This window comes from Microcaecilia unicolor, chromosome 3 (genome assembly GCF_901765095.1).
Source record: "Microcaecilia unicolor chromosome 3, aMicUni1.1, whole genome shotgun sequence".
In the NCBI taxonomy this organism is placed as follows: Eukaryota; Metazoa; Chordata; class Amphibia; order Gymnophiona; family Siphonopidae; genus Microcaecilia; species Microcaecilia unicolor.
The window spans coordinates 473954044-473974264 of record NC_044033.1 but is presented as its reverse complement, the minus strand read 5'-3'; the positions used below and the strand labels follow the sequence as shown (position 1 = coordinate 473974264).

General features: G+C 42.9%; 1 protein-coding gene across 1 annotated transcript in view; it reads right to left on the bottom strand.

Moving 5' to 3' along the window:
• Positions 1-20221, bottom strand: part of COL19A1 (collagen type XIX alpha 1 chain) — a 946027-nt gene that overhangs the window by 811690 nt on the left and 114116 nt on the right. The window lies entirely within an intron of this gene.

Below are 20221 nucleotides of genomic sequence, written 5' to 3'. Positions count from 1 at the left end.
GGCCCTTCGAGACTAGCTCTTGGGCTTGTCTCTTCTATTTCTACTCTCTTTTTTCCTTTCCTATTGAAATTGGTGTTCCTTTTCTGTTTTACCTAAATGTTTTACTGTACACCGTCTTGCTATTATTTAAGGAAAGTTAGGATATCAAATAAAGCAAACTATAGTCCTTTATCACATAGATCTTCCAAAGCAGCATTTGACTGTTGACAAGAGTCATGTGTTGCTGGAAGGGTAATGAATGTGATGCCAGTAATCTGACCTTTCTTAAAGCTATCCTGAAAATACTGAATAATAAGACTCAACACCTGGCCTGTACATAAGTCAATTTGTTTCTTCCTGAGGCAACAGTTAATTAGCTGTACTTAGTCTGCAGCAAAAAGTTTGATCCTCCCACCGTTGACTTCTGAAATCTCATTGAGAGACTATTCATATTTAGAGAATGTTTGAAAGTTAATAACTCTCTGTAATACACTTACAAACTCAAGCCTTCAAGTCTGTAAAGAAATGTATCTTTCACTATGACTATCAGTAATATACATGTTTCTTCTTAAAAAAAAAAAAATCCAAAGAACCACTGTATGTTCCAAGTGCCTCCGGGGATCTCAGAGGTACAAAACTGCTTTCTATCTTTCCACCAGCACCACCATAGGAGGAGGTCAAAGCCCCTGAGAAAAGAAGAGGCATTTCTGAAACATTCCGCATTCCAAGAAATTACAAAGGAGAGTTGGATTCACTCAAATTCTTTGTTAGGCTATTATGAATAGCGACTGTTGTTGTAAAAGGAGACATTCACAAGATATTTAACAAAAAAGGGAAAAAAAATGTTAATGCCAGAAAACTGGTATTTGAGAAGGGACTTTCTATTAACACCTTTTACTCTTCCCGCAAATATGTATTCAGCATCAAGAGTCTTCAGAACTGAAGGTATATTTGTAAGAGCCAATCCAAGCTAGAGAAGTGCTGCAGTTAGGCAGTCTCCAGTATATGAACGTTATAATACTGCTGTACCTGAAAGACTGGAATCACTGTCCTGACACAACTATGGAGAATTAAGATGTTGATTACATTCCCAGCAATAAAAAGCTTAAAGCAAGAACATAAAAACAAGAATATATTGCCATATTGGGTCAGACGAAAAGGTCTATCTATCCCAGTATCCTGCTTCCAACAGAGGCTAATCTAGGTCACAAGCATTTGGCAGAATCCCAAGAAGTAACAAGATTCTGTGCTACCGACCCCCAAGGATAAGAAGGGTTTTCCCCAGATCTTCTTTAATAGCAATTTATGGACTTTACCTCCAGGACCTTATAAAACCTTTTAAAAACCCAGCTATGCTAAATGCTTTCACCAACATCCTCCAGCAACAAGTTTTAGATTTTAACTATACATTGTGTGAAAAAATATTTTCTCTTATTTGTTTTAAATGTATTACTACGTAACTTCATGGCCCTTTACTGCTACAAATTTCTTGTTAAAAGTCAATTATTTGCACTAGTTGGCTTGTTACTCAATTAAATTGCACACGTGAATTGGTAATGCCCCTAAATTTGCACGTGCAAGTTTTGGTGACCTTTATAGATTCAGGAGGACAATCCCAACTATGCATCTAAATGGCAAGGTGTTTTGTCTACAAATGTTTAAGTTATTTTCTCTCTTTTTTTTAACATTTCCAGTAACAGTTTACCCCTACTTTTGATGACAAATGTTTATATATATTGACAGTATAGTTTTTTTTAAAGAGGTATTTAAAATTCCTCTTGTGTCATATTGATTCTCAAAACAGCCTCTGCTACAGTCCTTTGATTTTATAAACGTTTCATGTAATGTGTTTCCTTTCTGTAGTAATCATACTTCATGTCCTTGTTCCTAACTGGTTTACAGTACTTTCAATATCTTCTCTAGACAGAATTATTGGAGTTGGGGTGCTATAGGCAGAGAGAGATGAGCTAAAATAGCATTTACAGATATTTGCTACAATCATTTAACAAATCCTTCTATCTGGGAGCAAAAACATAGCCATGAGTGAGCCTGGCCACGTTCATCCCAGACCCACCCAGCAGCCTTTAGCCACATTCACTCCAGGCACATCCAGCAATGGCTGACCTGGCCAGTTTTCACAAGGGGAGGTAGGCAGCTGGTAGAACAGAAAATCATCACCATCCTGGATTTCTGCCAACCAGTGGACTCAAGATGCTTTCTTTCCCAACCTCTTCTCTCCAAAGCTGCCACCATGGTTTACAGTGGAAAACCTCTAGACCTGCAGTGGCAATGTCAAGATCAGAAGGCAGCACAGTACCATGTGCATGCTGACGGTTATGCAGCATCCCCCATCCTCTAGGACTCAGACTTCCTGTTTCTGTGAAGGCAGTATGCTACTGAGCCATCAGTATGCACGTGAATGGGAGGTCCTCTGCTGCTTTCTGATCTTGACATCACCACTGCAGTTCTTCAGGTAGGCCGGTGGCAGCCACGGGCAAGGAACTGGTGGGGCCGCAGAGAACGGAGATGCTATGGGGGACAGGAATATTTGGAGGAGAGATGTGGGGGAAGCAGGCAATAAGGACACTGAAAAGATGCTAGAACACTAGGGGAGGGGGACCCAGAAGAGGATAGGGAATTAAAGAGGTGATGCTGGATTGGGGGGACGGGAGGAAAACATAGTAAGTGTCACGCTTCACATGAAACACTGGATAGTGAGCCCTTGGGCTACTGCCGAGGGCGGCAGTGGCAGGAGGAACACCCACCGGAACAGAAGCCACAGCAGGGAGCAGGAAGATAGTCCACGAACCCAGCAGAACCAGGGCCAGGCAAACAAAGTCAAGGTCCAGCTCCAGCCACGGGTTCCAAGGCAGGCGGCAAACAAAGTCAAAGTCCAGGTCCAGGCAAAGGTTCAAAGGCAGGCGGCAAACAAAGTCAAAGTCCAGGTCCAGGCAAAGGTTCAAAAGCAGAAACTGAAAGTAGCAGGGAAAGCACAGCAACAAACAACCGCAGAAGACACACCTCTGAGGACCTCTGCTGCAAGGCAAACTAGAAACACTTCCAGGTGGTTAATAAAGGCCAATAGCCAGGGAGTTCACCAAGTACGAAAACAGCTGAGTTCCAAAAAGTCTCGAGACCAACTGGCAGGCTAGAAAATCCGGACCGGCATGACTTCTGGAACCAGGAAAACCACCAACAGACAGTCCATTGCGACCACCAGGTCTGACCACCAGGGGGCGAGATGAATGAGAGCATGATACCGGGGCAGAGTCATAACAGTACCTCCCTCTCAAGGCCCCCCCGGACCTCTCGGGTGATCTAGGTCTCCATGGATATCTCTGATGGAATCTGTTGTTAAGTTTGAGCGAGTGATCCATAATCCCTGTACTAGGCATGGGTCGTGAGATGGTCGATTGTAGACCAGACTGGAGCTTGTACACCGAGTTGGCCCGAGTGCCCAGCACCGAAGCAGGGCTACCCGCCATGATTCGCTGGGGACTCCTCTGTGAGCCCTGAGACTTCCGAACATCATGGCGGTCCTGAGCCTTAAGACCTGAATCCTGTCCTCGAGGAGAGGTATAGGATAACCCACCCCAAGGGGTCTTCTTAGCGCTCCTGATGGCGAAACTCTGGGGTTTGGACGCCTTGCCAACTCCAGCTTGGAACTGGCTAATTGGAGGCGCCAAGCAGACACAGTGCAGACCCATTCCAGCAACATCCGAGTTCTGGGACTGTGAGTCACTAATATCAGTCCAGGCATCTGATTCTTGGTCTTGTCGTTCGCTGTCCATCTCACCAGGATCCGACACGAGGCAATCCTTCCTGCAGGACTCACCCCAGTCCAAGATTTCCCCCTTCTCCCAGTCCAGGATCGGATTGTGGCTCTGTAACCACAGTAGACCCAACACAATGGGTTGCACGGCTGACTGGAGGACGTAAAAGGAAATGTCTTCTCTGTGATCCCCAATACGTAAGCTCACCGGACTCGTCTGGATGTTTACATAATTTATTTATTTATTGTATTTGTACCCTACATTATCCCACCTTTTTGCAGGCTCAATGTGGCTTACAGAGTATGGAAATGAGAACGTCATTACATGATATAAGAAAACAGTTGATCGATCATAAGCTGAGGTGAAAGAGGAATTTAGGTAGAAGGTGTTAGGTAAGGTCGTGAAAGAGGTGTTTTGGTGTACTTGGGTGGTTTAAGGAATGATTTGTTTCATTGAGGGTGACTTTTGTAGGCTCTGTTGAAGAGATACATTTTCAAAGCTTTGCGAAAGCTGGTTAGATTGGTCATGGTTTTTAGGGCCATGGGTAGTGCGTTCCAAAACTGTGTACTTTTGTACTCAAAGGTGGTAGCATAAGCCTGTTTGTACTTCATTCCTTTACAGCTGGGAAAGTTCAGGTTGAGGAATTTGCGGGCTGATCTTTTGGCATTCCTGGGCGGTAAGTCCACTAAGTTTAGCATATACCTTGAATGCGTCCATAAACTGAAAAAAGCGGCATGGTCTTAGGTAGTTCTTGTGTAGGAATGTTCAGTTGATGAACCAGGGCCTCGGCTATAAAGTTTCCACCGGCCCCAGAGTCCAGGAAAACTTCAGTCGGTTCCCTCATGTGACCCAGATCGAGCATAGCTGGCACCAAGAATTGAGTATGTAGAATGCCAGGAGATAGGCTGACTATAGTACCTGCTGTCAAACCCTGATCCAGGGGAGCCGGTTTAAGAGGGCACCTGGCCACATAATGTCCAGTATCACCACAATACAGACAAAGGTTGAGACTCCGACGTCTCTTTTTCTCCTGCATGGTGAGGGAAGAGTGTCCTAATTGCATGGGATCCGCGGGTAGTAGTGGAGAAGCCTCCTGGCCTTTAGACACCGGGGGCACAGCCTGAAGACTAGGTGTTTTGGTTCCCACCCTTTCTGTGGAGCGCCGTTCTCGGTTACGCTCCTGGAACCGAATATCATTAGTAGTGCAGAGTCTAATCAGGTCATCCTTAATTTGGGGCGCCAAACCCTGCCAAAAGGTCGCAACCAGGCTCTCATTTTTCCAAGTTAACTCAGAATCCAGGGTGCGGAACTGAATGGCATAGTCGCCCAAAGTCCACGTTCCCTGCTTTAATCTCAAAAGTGCTGACGTTGCGGAGGTAACTTTCCCGGGCTCCTCAAACACTCGTCTAAATTGATCCAGGAAATTGCGGAGGTCATGGGTCACTGGGTCATTCTTCTCCCACAAAGGGGACCCCAGGCCAGAGCCTGTCCAGACAATAGCGACATAATATAGGCTATCTGAGTTCTTTCAGTAGGAAAGTCCCGAGCTTGAAGCTCAAAAATTATAGCACACTGATTGAGAAAACCCCTACAGTCTTTAGGATTCCCATCATATCTTGGAGGTGACTTCAGATGGATACCTGGCCTTACCAGAGCTGCCGCTGGTCCTGAGTCTGAATCTAGAGGAGCCACCCCAGAAGATGTCCTAGGTCTTGGGGGGTTAAGGTGCACATATTGGCTTAACAACTGTACCTGTGCATTCACTTCATTATAGAGCTTATAAAGGTGTGCTATTGCACCGGCGGGTGATTCTTCCAAGCTCATGGCCTTGCAATCTGTCACGCTTCACACGAAATACTGGATAGTGAGCCCTTGGGCTACTGCCGAGGGCGGCAGCGGCAGGAGGAACACCCACCGGAACAGAAGCCACAGCAGGGAGCAGGAAGATAGTCCACGAACCCAGCAGAACCGGGGCCAGGCAAACAAAGTCAAGGTCCAGCTCCAGGCACGGGTCCAAGGCAGGCGGCAAACAAAGTCAAAGTCCAGGTCCAGGCAAAGATTCAAAGGCAGGCGGCAAACAAAGTCAAAGTCCAGGTCCAGGCAAAGGTTCAAAGGCAGGCGGCACACAAAGTCAAAGTCCAGGTCCAGGCAAAGGTTCAAAGGCAGGCGGCAAACAAAGTCCAGGTCCATGCAAAGGTTCAAAGCCAGGCGGAAAACAAAGTCAAAGTCCAGGTCCAGGCAAAGGTTCAAAGGCAGAAACTGAAATTAGCAGGGAAAGCACAGCAACAAACAACCGCAGAAGACACACCTCTGAGGACCTCTGTTGCAAGGCAAACTAGAAACACTTCCAGGTGGTTAATAAAGGCCAACAGCCAGGGAGTTCACCAGGTACGGAAACAGCTGAGTTCCAAAAAGTCTCAAGACCAACTGGCAGGCTAGAAAATCCGGACCGGACCGGCATGACTTCTGGAACCGGGAAAACCACTAACAGACAGTCCATTGCGACCACCAGGTCTGACCACCAGGGGGCGAGATGAATGAGAGCATGATACCGGGGCAGAGTCATAACAGTAAGATAGTATGTGATGACAGATAAAGACCTGAATGGTCCATCCAGTCTTCCCAACAGTCACATTCATTACCAATTCAAGATTATATCAACAATGAACATAAGATTATATACTTGATCATGGTCTTTCTTTAGTGCTGCCGGGACATAGACTGTAGAAGTCCACCCGGCTCTGTCCTTATGTTCCAACTACTGGAGTTGCCATCAAAGCCCACTTCAGCCTATCCAAATCTGTCATGTCATTTGCGGGACACAGATCGTAAAATTCTGCCCAACACTGTCCTCATATTCCAAATTACTGGAGTCTCCATCGAAGCACTCTCCAGCCCGTCCTAAACTGGATTGCTATATGTGGGACGTAGACCGTACAAGTCAGCCTAGGATATAGAGAGGGGATGCTGGCCAAGAGGGAAGGAATGGGAGAAATTCTGGACACGGGGAGAGAGTACACAGAGGGAATGCTGGACATGAGGGAAGGAACAGGGGTGAGACAAGGAATAGGAGAGGTTCAGGACACAGGAGATGCTGTACACAAAGGAAAGAATGGAGAGATTCTGGATGTGGGGAAGGGAAGGGCAAGGCCACAGAGATGAAATGCTTGATACAGGAGAAGGAAAGGGCAGGGTAACATATATGAGATGCTAGATACAGGGAAAAATAAGGACAGGGACACAGAAGGGAAATGAATGGTGGACATGGAGAGAGAAGAAATATCAAATGAACAGGAGATACTGGAAAAAGAGTTTTAAAACATAGATCAATGCAGAAACTAGAGATTGATTTGAAAAATAAAAAGACCAGACAATAAAGGTAGAAAGCAGAATTATATTTTCTATTTAGTGATTAGCTATATCCCTTTTTTTGGAATCTATAGATCCAGTATTAGACAAGGCTGGCGCCCAGTGCAGAAATGAGGGGAGCCTAAAGCCAGTTTATGCCGTGCCTTCTTCAGCTTCAGGTAGGCTTTGGGCCCTCTCTAGCCTGGGTATCCAGAGAAATTGCTCTGGTTGCAATCCCTCCCTGCCCCCAAATGTTGACCCTGACTTCTACTGCTGTTATATTTTTTACAGTACAAGGGGAAAGTATTTTTGTTTTTCTTGTATTGTACTGCATACAAGAGTCTGGTTTATTGGAGTTTCATTTGAACTTTTGTCTACATATATCTATTCCACCCAATTCAGTGCTATTTAGCAGGCCAGGAATGGGTCCTGGCTAGTTAATTCTCCTGCTGAGTATTTGTGTTATTCGCATGATATAGCCAGCTATCTGCTAATATTTAGCGCATTGCCAGCTAACTTTAGCAGCCAAATTGGGCTGGCCAGCACTGAATATTGACTTGGCTGGTTAAGTTGAAACCGGCCAAAAATAAACTATATAATCAATGCCAGTCACCAGAAACAGCCCAGCATTGAATATCCAGGATCAGTGCCAACCATGGGAGTCAGCCTGGCTAACTCCCGTGGTCTGAATTTTGGCCCCTTTAAGTTTATGGTATCTTAACTTGTATTTGGTGAGGGTCTATCTGTATTCTTTGTTAGGTAATCAATAGAAATAGAATAAAATAAAACACAGAAAAGAAAATAAGATGATACCTTTTTTATTGGACTAACGATACATTTTTTGATTAGCTTACGAAGGTTGCCCTTCTTCGTCGGATCAGAAATAAGCAAATGTTGATAAATAACAGTATATATAAGAGAAACATCAAAGCATTTCAGTGACAGTCTAACAGGATGAGGGTGGGGTGGGGTGGGTTAGGTGAGAGACAGGGAGGGCCGGGTGGATGAGGGACAGGGAGATATGCATGGTGATACGAGAGTGTATTCTTTGTGAATGACTGAGGCCAGATACTCTGTTAGAATGTAGCTTTTTGTAATGTAACTGTAGTAATCTGGCTAGTTCAGTTTTCCCAATAGTTATGCTGACGTTCTAGAGCCCGCTGCATACTTACAGAGCTGCCTTTTCCTAGATAGGGTCCTTGTCATGTGAGTTTTTGAAGTTATGCCAGAATAGTAGGTTTGCTCTAAGACTTGAATGAACTTTTTGTACAATTTTGTATTACTCCACAATATGCCTCGTACTGAAAGCATTTATGTTGCTGTTAATGAGAGTGTATTAGAAACAAATATTTTAGTATAGCAAGTTTTATGAGGAAATATCCTAGCTCTTCTCTACACCAGTTGTTAGGGGGAAAGGCCAAGTGGTTCTGGGAATGGAGAATTTATTTTATTGTCGTTTTTATTTGTTTAAAAGGCTTGATATACCAACAACCAGGCATGTAGTGTAGTTAACGGTTTACAATTCTAAACAATATCAGCCCTATTTTAGAAAGGATGCAGAAGTTGGAATTGAGATATTAGGTCAGGACATTTAAGTTTAACTAGTATTTAGAACAGAATCTGCTGATGTAGAGGCTGTTCTAAAATATAAGAAATGAACATTCATGTTCTGAGTTGCAGGCAGCATGATAAATAAAAAATAAATAACAAAAAAAATAAAAAAATTCAAAGTGCAGGCAGCATAAACATCCATTTTAGAAAACCAGCACATAAATGTGCATGTACCGATACATATAGGTTTGTCTTTGTCATTTTAGAAAAATAAGCATTTATTTTCCCAGCCCTGTCAGAGAGACCAGATTCCTTGTAATTTTCGCATTTAGGGGGGAAAAAGCATTAAGGGTTTTAAGGGGAAAACTTCCCCTAATCCTTTCAGTGGAGTTCTTCTCGGTGGCAGCTGTTTACCAAATCCTAAATGTACCAGGTAGCAGGTGTAACTCCCAATATCAATCTTTTAGGACATAGGAGGATCATTTACTAAAGCTTAGCTTGAGTTATCTGCAGTAGAGCCCATAGGACTAAAACGGGCCCTGCTGCAGATAACTCAAGCTAAGCTTTAGTAAAAGTCCCCGTAGGTGTCCTTTTACTAAGCTGCGATAATCACTAGTGCATGTTTACCGCAGCTGAAAAGGGCTTACTGCCAGATGCACTGAGTCATCCTGTGGTAATGTTTTGAGCTGGGAACACAAACCATGTGCTAAAAAATAATTTATTATTCTTATTATTTTCTTTGCAGATGGAGAGTATCTGAGGGTGGACAGTGGGCGTTTCTGCACTAATCAGTTAGCATATCTATATTACCATATGCTGATTAGTGCAGGATTAGCCATGAGCTCTTACCTACAAAATAGGTGTCTGTAAGTCCTCACACACTAATTTTTGCTAATGGCCATGTGCTAATGGCAACATTGGTGCATGGTCATTAATTTGGAAAATGACCAGGCCCCTAAGACCTGAGAAGGAAAGTAACAGATTGACCCAGGAGGTCTTTTCTAGGTATACAGTGCAGTAAGGTGGAAAGAATGGAGTTGGTGGTAGAGAAGAAGGGTACAGGAAACAGTGATTTAACCAATGAGTGATGTTTCCAAGGAGGTGTCTAAGAAGAGAAAGAGGAATGGTAATGAAGGGCTGCAGAATGAATGCTCTTTTAGGTGAGTACAAGAGGTTTGAACTGTATGTAAATGGATAGGAAGCCAATGAATTGACTTGAGAAAGAGTTATATGAGTGTAATGATACAGATAGAAGATAAGCCACGCACTGTGGTGTCACTTCAGCAATACCAACAAATTCTTCCACTGGCAGACATTTTTTCAAGCAACACACTCAGAACTTATATAGAAAATCTTCCACATTAAAGCAACACTAATTTTCTGGGCTCAAATATCAAGAAAGATGCATATTACAACAGATCCTACAATACAAATCTCTCTCCCACTGGTGATACAAAAGTCAACAGCTATAGAACCATTCCACATAGAGCAGCTAGATATCACACACACGGAACATGGACAGATACTCAATTAACAGAGACTAAAGAACCAGAAATTATAAACAGAAATATGCAGTCAGAATCTTAAATAGGTGACCCAAAAGGTAGGCCACTGAGAAAGAGAAACAGGCTCTAATTTTTGCAGCTTTTGAAAAAAATCATACTCCTGGTTTGGTCTAGCTTATTACACATCCTGTAACAGACTAGCTCCTCATATCTTATTCAACTGTATATATAATTTGAATTCAGTTTGTCCTGTCTATGTATTTCAATTGTACCTGCCCCCTTACCTATTACTACTACTACTACTACTACTATTTAGCATTTCTATAGCGCTACAAGGCGTACGCAGCGCTGCACAAACATAGAAGAAAGACAGTCCCTGCTCAAAGAGCTTACAGTCTAATAGACAAAAATAAAGTAAAGTAAGCAAATCAAATCAATTAATGTGTACAGGAAGGAGGAAGAGGAGGGTAGGTGGAGGCGAGTGGTTACAAGTGGTTACGAGTCAAAAGCAATGTTAAAGAGGTGGGCTTTCAGTCTAGATTTAAAGGTGGCCAAGGATGGGGCAAGACGTAGGGGCTCAGGAAGTTTATTCCAGGCATAGGGTGCAGCGAGACAGAAGGCACGAAGTCTGGAGTTGGCAGTAGTGGAGAAGGGAACAGATAAGAAGGATTTATCCATGGAGCGGAGTGCACGGGAAGGGGTGTAGGGAAGGACGAGTGTGGATAGATACTGGGGAGCAGCAGAATGAGTACATTTATAGGTTACTATTAAGATGTTTTGTTGCATTGAATTGTACAAATAGTATTAACATAATATGTGTTATTTGAATATTGCAACACATGCGTATTAAGGTATTTTAGGGGGAGGTTATCAACATGGGATCCCATTAAGAGGTATTATTTTACTGTTAACTCAGGTCATTAGTAACCACGTCTTATTGCATAAAATGGAACCTATGCTAAAACAGCACGTTAGTAGTAAAATAACATAACAGTAGCCCACGTTGACAAATATCATATGTATGTTATATGAATGTTCTTCCATGCTACCTATTATGGTATCATTCGTATTCTGATGACATTTATCCTAGTTTTATTATATGATTGCATTTCAGTGCTATTAAATGTTTATATTTCTGGCAGTGTATCATGGATTCAATTTGCCATCTTCAAGTTTACCTCATTGATTTTACACTTATGCTTATATATATATTTATTTTACTATTGTTATACTTTTAACAAAATTGTTTTATGTCAAGCTGTACCTACTGTACACCACCTTGGGTAAATCTCTATCCCTCAGTCCTCGGAAGACCGAAAATAAGATGGCTGAATGACATCAGGGAGCGTACTGAATTGGACATGCAAAGTGCCCTACACATGGCTCCTTAATAAAGACTATAAATCTATACATCTCCCTGGGTTATTGAAAAAGACAGATCATCCTACTCCTTCTTTTGCTGCACTACTTTTACGTAGGAATTAAGGGTTCCTCCACCTCCTGTGGTGGCTCCTCGCTTTCAGGATGAGAACAGTCTTTGACAAGAAGGACTGTTCGCACCACCAGCTCTGACAGTCCACATGGAGGGCAATGATGATGGTCATCTACTCATAGCTAGGTTTTACCTCTTCTTTTCTAAACCCACTAGTCTTCAGGCTCCCTCTTAACTTCCTCCACAGGGCTCAATGTCTCCCCACCCAGTGTGATCCTGATATATTTGTGAAGGGCATTGAGCTGTACTCATGAATGAAGAAATAACTGCTTCAGGTTGAATCGTTAAGAAAATATGAAGCATCTAGTTCAGAGTCATTCAAAGATAGGTCTTCAAATGGACAAGTAACTATTGGGCCATTGATAGCAACATAGTTGATGGTAGCACAAAAAGATTTATCTAACCACAGAGTCTGCTCAATTATTCTGTCCACACTGCTACAGACACATCTGGCAGTAAGTGATATACTAAGTTAATGATATTTGTAAAATAGTAAAATTTGATATATAAAAATGATTGAACACAGCATGAAAATTATTACAGATTTTTTTTGCATATAAGACAACTCTTTTCTTCTTTCCTTTCCTATTTTAGGGGCTCTGTTATAGAGTGGAGGTAAGCCCAATGTGGGCTTACCGTTCGCGCTTCTGGGACTAATGCTGGCACAACACACCCGCCAGCGGTAGTCTAGCCCCAAGAATGTGCCATTTCCGGAGGAAAAAGAAAAACCCCAGAAGTGGCTTGAATGGCGGTAATCCGATGGTAATCATGCATTGCCGCGTGCTGCCCGGTTACCACCAGGCTAGCACAGGAGCCCTTATCACCACCTCAGTGGGTGGTGGTAAAGGCTCTCCGTGCATGGCAATGCAATAAGAGTTCTCTTACCGAATGGCAATGGGTGCCTGTGGTCTTTTTTCCTGATGCGGAAAAAAAGGCCCCTGGCACGCGGGAAAAATGGTCCCTGCCACTAGCGCAGGGTCCTTTTTCCCACGGCTGGGTAAAAGAACCCTTAAACTTGTAGTTCTTTTCCTGTGTGCTATATGTTTCATTTTTAAATTTGTACACAGCTTTGAACTGTACATTAACAAAGGCAGTATAGCAGTCTAAATAAATAAACTCTTTATATGTAGAATACTATTTGTGTGATATACTTAATGTTTTTAGGGTTTATGGAACTTAATATGATATTAAGGGCCAAAGTCCCTAGCAAAAACAATCATGCTGAGAAAAGTTGTAGGAAAAAGAGGGTGTGGAAGGCCAGCAATAAGATGGATTAACACAATCACAACAACAATGAACGGTCCATTAAAAAGTCTCTGCAGACAGACAAAAGACAGGAGATTCTGGAGAAAGTCAATCTACATGGTTGCTAGGAGTCAGCTTCAACTTGATGGCAATTAGCCAATATGATATTAAAATTTAAAAATAATGTATGCCCATTTATATTCCATGAATTGTTTTCCCAATGCAACTTCCAGAAAGCACAAAATTGGTGAACCTCTACTTTTCCAGAATCTGGAGAATAAATTTTCTCAAGCCACTTGGGGGACTTTTATTAAGCTGCATTATGTACTAACGCGTGCCCAACACAGGAAAAATAGCCTAATGCAGGACGCACTAAAGGGTTCTGTGTTAGTTTTGCCATCTGTGTACACTAGGCACATGGTATTTATTTAAAATACAATTTTGGGAGGGGTGTGAAGAATGGATGTGCTGATCAGCTAGCGTGCTGGCATTACTACTGTGCTAACTGGTTGTAATATGTCCATAACAAAGGAGCCCCTAAATAGGTATCTTGTTTTTAATGGCCATGTGCTAATGTTAATGTTAGCTCATGGCCAGAAATTTAAAAAAAACAAAAACAAAAAACCTTTTGATGGCTGCACTAGAAATGGCTTAGCACGTGGGAAAGGCCACTTAAGGACACAACTAACCTCCGGATTCTATATAGCACGCCTAGAGATCCGCACCAATATCTAGGCATATTCTATAACAATACATATAACTTAACTGGCTTAACAAGCTAATCAGCATCAATAACAACACTTAACAAGCAATAATGAGCACTAACTGGCAATAATGAGAATGTACGCATACAACTCGCTAAGCGTATTCTGTAATGAACTGCGCCTAAATTCTAATATATGCAGTTCAAAAAGGTTGTGGCTATGGGCAGTGATATGGGAGTTCCATGGCTATTCCAAAATGTATGCGTGCAATTCTAGAATATGGCCCAGTGCGCGTAAATCTAAGCACAGGGATTTAGGCCACATTTTCATTGGCTTAAACGGACATGCATAGTTTTAGGCGTTAGAATTTCCGCCTAAGGGTATTCTATATACCGTGCCTAAATCTAGGTACCGCTTATAGACTACGCTTATGCGGAAATCTTTACTGCACAAATTTTTTTAGGTGCCAAATATAGAATCTGGTGCTAAACCCATTTACTAGCATAGCTTAGTAAAAGGGCCCCTTAGCAAAGAAGATATCAATGTCCCTTACATGTTTGCTTTTCGGTTAAGTGTCATATATTAAGAAGATGTTTTTCTTTCATTTAATATAACTATTTTTATGCATCACGAAACAATATATCATAAAATTTTATTAATTAATTTTAACAGCTCAGATTGGAAGCTATTCTCGTAGCCGGAGTCATTCATATGAAATGCTGGAGCACTGCAGGGTAAAATGAACACAGCTGTAATCCGGAAGTGCCATTGTGAAACATACATGTTGTTCATTTTTATTTCTTCAATGAAAAAAAAAAACTGGGTAGCTTTAAATATTTTCATCTTCCTAGTTGGTGTGGGTTTTGACTGCCCAGAGCCACAAAGAAATAGCAGAAATCTATTGGGTCAAAAAGCATAAAAACTCTTCTTTAAAAGGAAAAGTTCTAGATGTCTAACCTGAAGAGAGGTAGTGGAGATAACATTTAGTGATATTCACGTTTCACTGATCTGCTCCAGTTAAAAGGGAACTACAGGACAGGAATCAATATGAGAAAATACTTATTTTACATAGCCTTAGAAAATAGAAAGCAGGATATTTTATTGTTTCTTTATAGTATTTACAGGGAAAAAACGTCATAGTTCCCACACAGAAACAATCCTTTGTGAAATACTTTGGAACAGCCTGAGGCTCATTCTTTTTTGTTTTTTTCTCTGTGAAAACAATGGGGCCTATTTACTACAGGTGTTTTCCCATTTTCTCTCTATGGGAAAATTTCTTAGGCCATAGGGCCCTGTCTGCACTTCAAAGCATCCTGCTATAAGTTATGTTTTCCCATAGCAAGATAAAACAAGGGATTCGCAGACGGATATCACTTCATCCATAATGCAAAGTGTTTTATGTCAAACATCCTTTGTTACAGTCAATTTTTGAAAGTGTTTAGGTGCCCCACATTGAAAGCTAGACATTAATTCAGGATCTTTGATAAGTAATGGTAAAACAAGAGATTTGACATACACATGTCAAAATGTGAGTGACCCTGGGGCCACAGCTAGGGTCGGGGAACCAATTTAGGCTTCATATTGAATTTCAGGACTAGGGACCTAACCAAGGGCCCTCTTACTTAACTGTGGTAAAATTTGTAGCAGGAATACAGGGGGAATTCTATAATGGTGCTCAAAAATAGAAGCTGAAGAATTGACTAAGCACTATTCTATGTGGAAAGGCTAAAGCATCTAGGGCTCTTCAGCTTGGAGAAAAGATGGCTGAGGGAAGATATGATAGAGGCCTATAAAATAATGAGTGGAGTGGAATGGGTACATAAGTACATAAGTAATGCCATACTGGGAAAAGACCAAGGGTCCATCGAGCCCAGCATCCTGTCCACGACAGCGGCCAATCCAGGCCAAGGGCACCTGGCAAGCTTCCCAAACGTACAAACATTCTATACATGTTATTCCTGGAATTTTGGATTTTTCCAAGTCCGTTTAGTAGCGGTTTATGGACTTGTCCTTTAGGAATCCGTCCAACCCCTTTTTAAACTCCGCTAAGCTAACCGCCTTCACCACTTTCTCCGGCAACGAATTCCAGAGTTTAATTACACGTTGGGTGAAGAAAAATTTTCTCCGATTTGTTTTAAATTTACTACACTGTAGTTTCATCGCATGCCCCCTAGTCCTAGTATTTTTGGAAAGCGTGAACAGACGCTTCACATCCACCTGTTCCACTCCACTCATTATTTTATGTACCTCTATCATGTCTCCCCTCAGCCGTCTCTTCTCCAAGCTGTATAGCCCTAGCCTCCTTAGTCTTTCTTCATAGGGAAGTCGTTCCCATTCCCGCTATCATTTTAGTCGCCCTTCGCTGCACCTTTTCCAGTTCTACTATATCTTTCTTGAGATGCGGCGACCAGAATTGAACACAATACTCAAGGTGCGGTCTCACCATGGAGCAATACAACGGCATTATAACATCCTCACACCTGTTTTCCATACCTTTCCTAATAATACCCAACATTCTATTCGCTTTCTTAGCCGCAGCAGCACACTGAGCAGAAGGTTTCAGTGTGTTATCGACGACGACACCCAGATCCCTTTCTTGGTCCGTAACTCCTAACGTGGAACCTTGCATGGGTAGATGTGAATCGCTTGTTTATTCTTTCCAAAAATACTAGAAACATAGCAACATGACGGCAGATAAAGGCCATATGACCCATCCAGTCTGCCCATCCTCTGTAACTCCTAATTCTTCCTGTTCCTAAGCGATCCCACATGCTTATCCCATGCCTTTTTAAATTCTGGAACAGTCCTCGGCTCCACTACCTCCACCGGGAGGCCATTCCACGCCTCTATCACCCTTTCTGTGAAATAATACTTCCTTAGATTACTCCTAAGCCTATTCCCTCTTATGTTTGTCATATGCTCCCTCATTCCAGAGCTCTCCTTCATTTGAAAAAGGCTATCTTCCTGTACATAAATGCCCTTGAGATATTTAAATGTCTCTATCATGTCTCCTCTCTCCCTCGTCTCTTCCAGCGTATACATGTTGAGGTTCATAAGCCTGTCCCTATAATTTTTGTATTCAAGACCGCTTACTAATTTCGTAGCCGCCCTATGAACCGACTCCATCCTGTTTATATCTTTCCGTAGGTGCGGTCTCCAGAACTGCATGCAGTACTACAAATGAGGCCTCACCAGAGCCTTATACAACGGCACTATCACCTCCTTTTTCCTGCTGGTCATGCCTCTCTTTATGCACCCAAGCATTCTTCTGGCTTTGACTGTCGCTTTTTCTACCAGTTTGAAAGCTTTAAGGTCATCCGACACAATCACCCCCAAGCCCTGCTCTTCCTTCGCACACTGAAGCACTACAGTTTAGTTTCATCCGCAAAGAGACAAACCTTACCAGACAGCCCTTCCGCAATATCGCTCACAAAGACGTTAAAAAGAGCCGGCCCTAGGACTGATCCCTGTGGTACTCCACTGATGACATCCTTTTCTTCTCCATTCACCACTACCCTCTGTCTCCTACCATTCAACCAATTTTTTACCCAATCAGTTACTCTAGGTCACACAATGAGGGCACTCAATTTATTTATCAGTCGCCTGTGTGGAACCGTGTCAAAGGCTCACAATCCTCTTCTTTAGAAGCGTTTCCATTAGCTTACTCACCACCGAGGTCAGACTGACAGGTCTGTAATTCCCTACCTCCTCTTTACTTCCACTCTTGTGCAAAGGAACCACATCCACCCTTCTCCAGTCCACTGGGACCAGTTTCTAAGGAAGCATTGCAGAGGTCCATCAGCGGAGCCGACTGAACTTCTCTGAGTTCCTTAAGCACCCTCGGGTGTATCCCATCAGGCCCCATCACTCTGCCTACTTTTAGTTTGGAAAGCCTCTCACGAACACAGTCCTCCATAAACGGGTCTTAGTCTACCATACATCCATCCCCTTTAGCCTTTGCTTTCTGCAGCCCTTCCCCCGGTTTTTCATTTGTGAACACAGAGCTAAAATAATCGTTAAGCAGTTCAGCTTTATCCTTATCATCTTCCACAAATTTCTCTCCCTCAGCTTTGAGCCTCACAATGATATTATGGCACTTCCTCTTGTCACTTACATATCTGAAAAAGATCTTGTCCCCCAATTTTACCGTATTAGCTATCTTTTCCTCCATTTGCCGCGTCGCTTTCCTGATAGTTTTTCTAGCTTCTCTTCACTTATTTAGGTATTCTCTCCTGTCTTCATCTTTCTGAGTTGTCTTATAATGTGCAAAGGCTAGCCTCCTTTCCCTTATCTTTTCAGCTACTACATTCAAGTACCAGAGAGGCCTTCTTTTCCTCTTACTTTTATGTAATTTTCTAACATAAAGGTTAATCGCCTTTAATATAGCTCCTTTCAGTCTTTTCCATTGCTGTTCTACATCCTCCAGCTGTTCCCTGAGAAATTCCCCCATCTCGGCAAAGTTAGTTCCTTTGAAATCCAGGACCTTCAATCTCGATTGAGCCCTCTCTTCTGTTTTAATATTGAACCATACCATACGATGATCACCAGATGCCAAATGGTCCGCCACCTTGACGTCAGAAACGTACTCTCCATTTGTAAGCACCAGGTCCAGCAGTTCTGTCACTTGGATATCATTCTTAGCATATAATGCCACACCTCCACCAATTTTTCCTACTCTGTCCTTCCTGAATAGATTATAGCCAGGTATAACAACATCCCAATCATGGTTCTCGTGAACCACGTCTCCATGACCACCACTAAATCCAAGTCCGCTTCCATCATTGTAGCCTCAAGTTCTAGAAGTTTGTTTCCCATAATACGGGCATTCGTATACAGGGCTCTCCAGATTTCACTCTTTTTATTCACTTCTATAGAAGCATTAGATGTCCTACCTTCCTTGGGATTAATTATGGCTTTGCGGCCTTTTATACCCATCCCCATCAATTTACTAGGACTAAGGAGCACACAATGAAGCTACAAAGTGGTAAATTTAAAACGAATCGGAGAAAATATTTCTTCACTCAATGTGTAATTAAACTCTGGAAATCGTCACCAGAGAATGTAGTAAAGGCAGTTAGCTTAGCAGGGTTTAAAACAGGTTTGGATAGCTTTCTAAAGGAAAAGTCCATAAGCCATTATTAAGATGGACTGGGAAAATCCACTACTTATTTCTAGGATAAGCAGCATAAAATGTATTGTACTGTTTTGGGATCTTGCCAGGTACTTGTGACCTGGATTGGCCACTGTTAGAAACAGGATGCTGGGCTTGATGGACCTCCAGTCTGTCCCAGTATGGCTATATTTATGTACTTATGTACTAAGGCCTATCTAGTCTATCCAGTTTAATTCCCAGACTGATCCCTGGTTTTCCAGTTCAGGAGAGATTACAGTTACTATAAGAATATTATGTAAGAAATTCATGCCAAAGATAGAGGCATATGTGATGCTATGTACAAGAAACAGGGCCATTTTGTAAATGTAAATACACATAAAAAGAATGTCTTCATATGGGGCACATACAGGTTTATATGGTGCTATGTAACATAACATGGAGAAAGAACAGAACAAAAAGGGAGATGACCAGAGAAGTACCAACCAAGGGATATTTATTTTAAAAACACATTTTAAAAACTATACAGTCCATAAAGATCTAAAAAAATCCATTAAAAATGTAGACTGAACGCAGTCCTCCATTTCAGCGTGCACTGCGCCTATCTCAGGAGTTTAAACTTCTATTGGTCTTGTAAATCCCTTGTACTGTTTAGAAACAGATATAAACACACCATCAAACAGCCAACGACAATATGGGCTGTGGCGGCAAAATGACACCAAGTGCTGAAAGTAACACAGCTGATGTGCAAACTGAGGGACCCTTTTACTAAGCGGCGGTAAGCCCAATGTGGGCTAACCGCTTACCGCTCGCTACACAGGAAGTGCCACCGGGCTACTGCAGGAGCCCAGTGGTACTTCCCACCCCTAGCGCTACAAAAATGCGATTACTGCCGGGTACACTCCAGGGCTACAAAAATATATTTAGTTTTGTAGTGCCGGAGTGTACCCAGCGGTAATCGAGCAGTGCCACATGCTGCCTGGTTACCACTGGGTAAACACAGGAGCCCTTACTGCCACCTCAATGGGTGGCGGTAAGGGCTCCCCCTGAAATGGCTGCGTGGTGCTTTACTTGCTGCCCGGCCATTTCCTGTAGGAAAGTGAGACTTCCTTTTTACCAGCTGCGGTAAAAGGGGGTCTCAGTGCATGTGTAAAATATGCGCCAATGCCAGTGCCAGCCAACCTTTGCTGCAGCTTGGTAAAAGGGGCCCTGAGCACTTCACTTTAGCAGCAAAAACCAAAAAACACAGAACTGAGTCAAGTCTTTGGCGTAGCCAGCCTTCCGTGGGGGAGGGGTCCAGAGCCCAGGGGGAGGGGGTACATTTTAGCCCTCCCCCCAGCGCCGCCCCCCCCCCCCCCCGCCGACATTGCCGCCCCCCCTCCCGCCGCGAACCCGCCGCCGCTGCAGCCTACCTTTACTTTTGCTGGCGGGGGATCCCACTCCCCGCCAGTCGACGTCTTCTTCTCAGTCACTTCCTGCTCTTCAATTTGTGTGCTGACGTCCTGCACGTACAA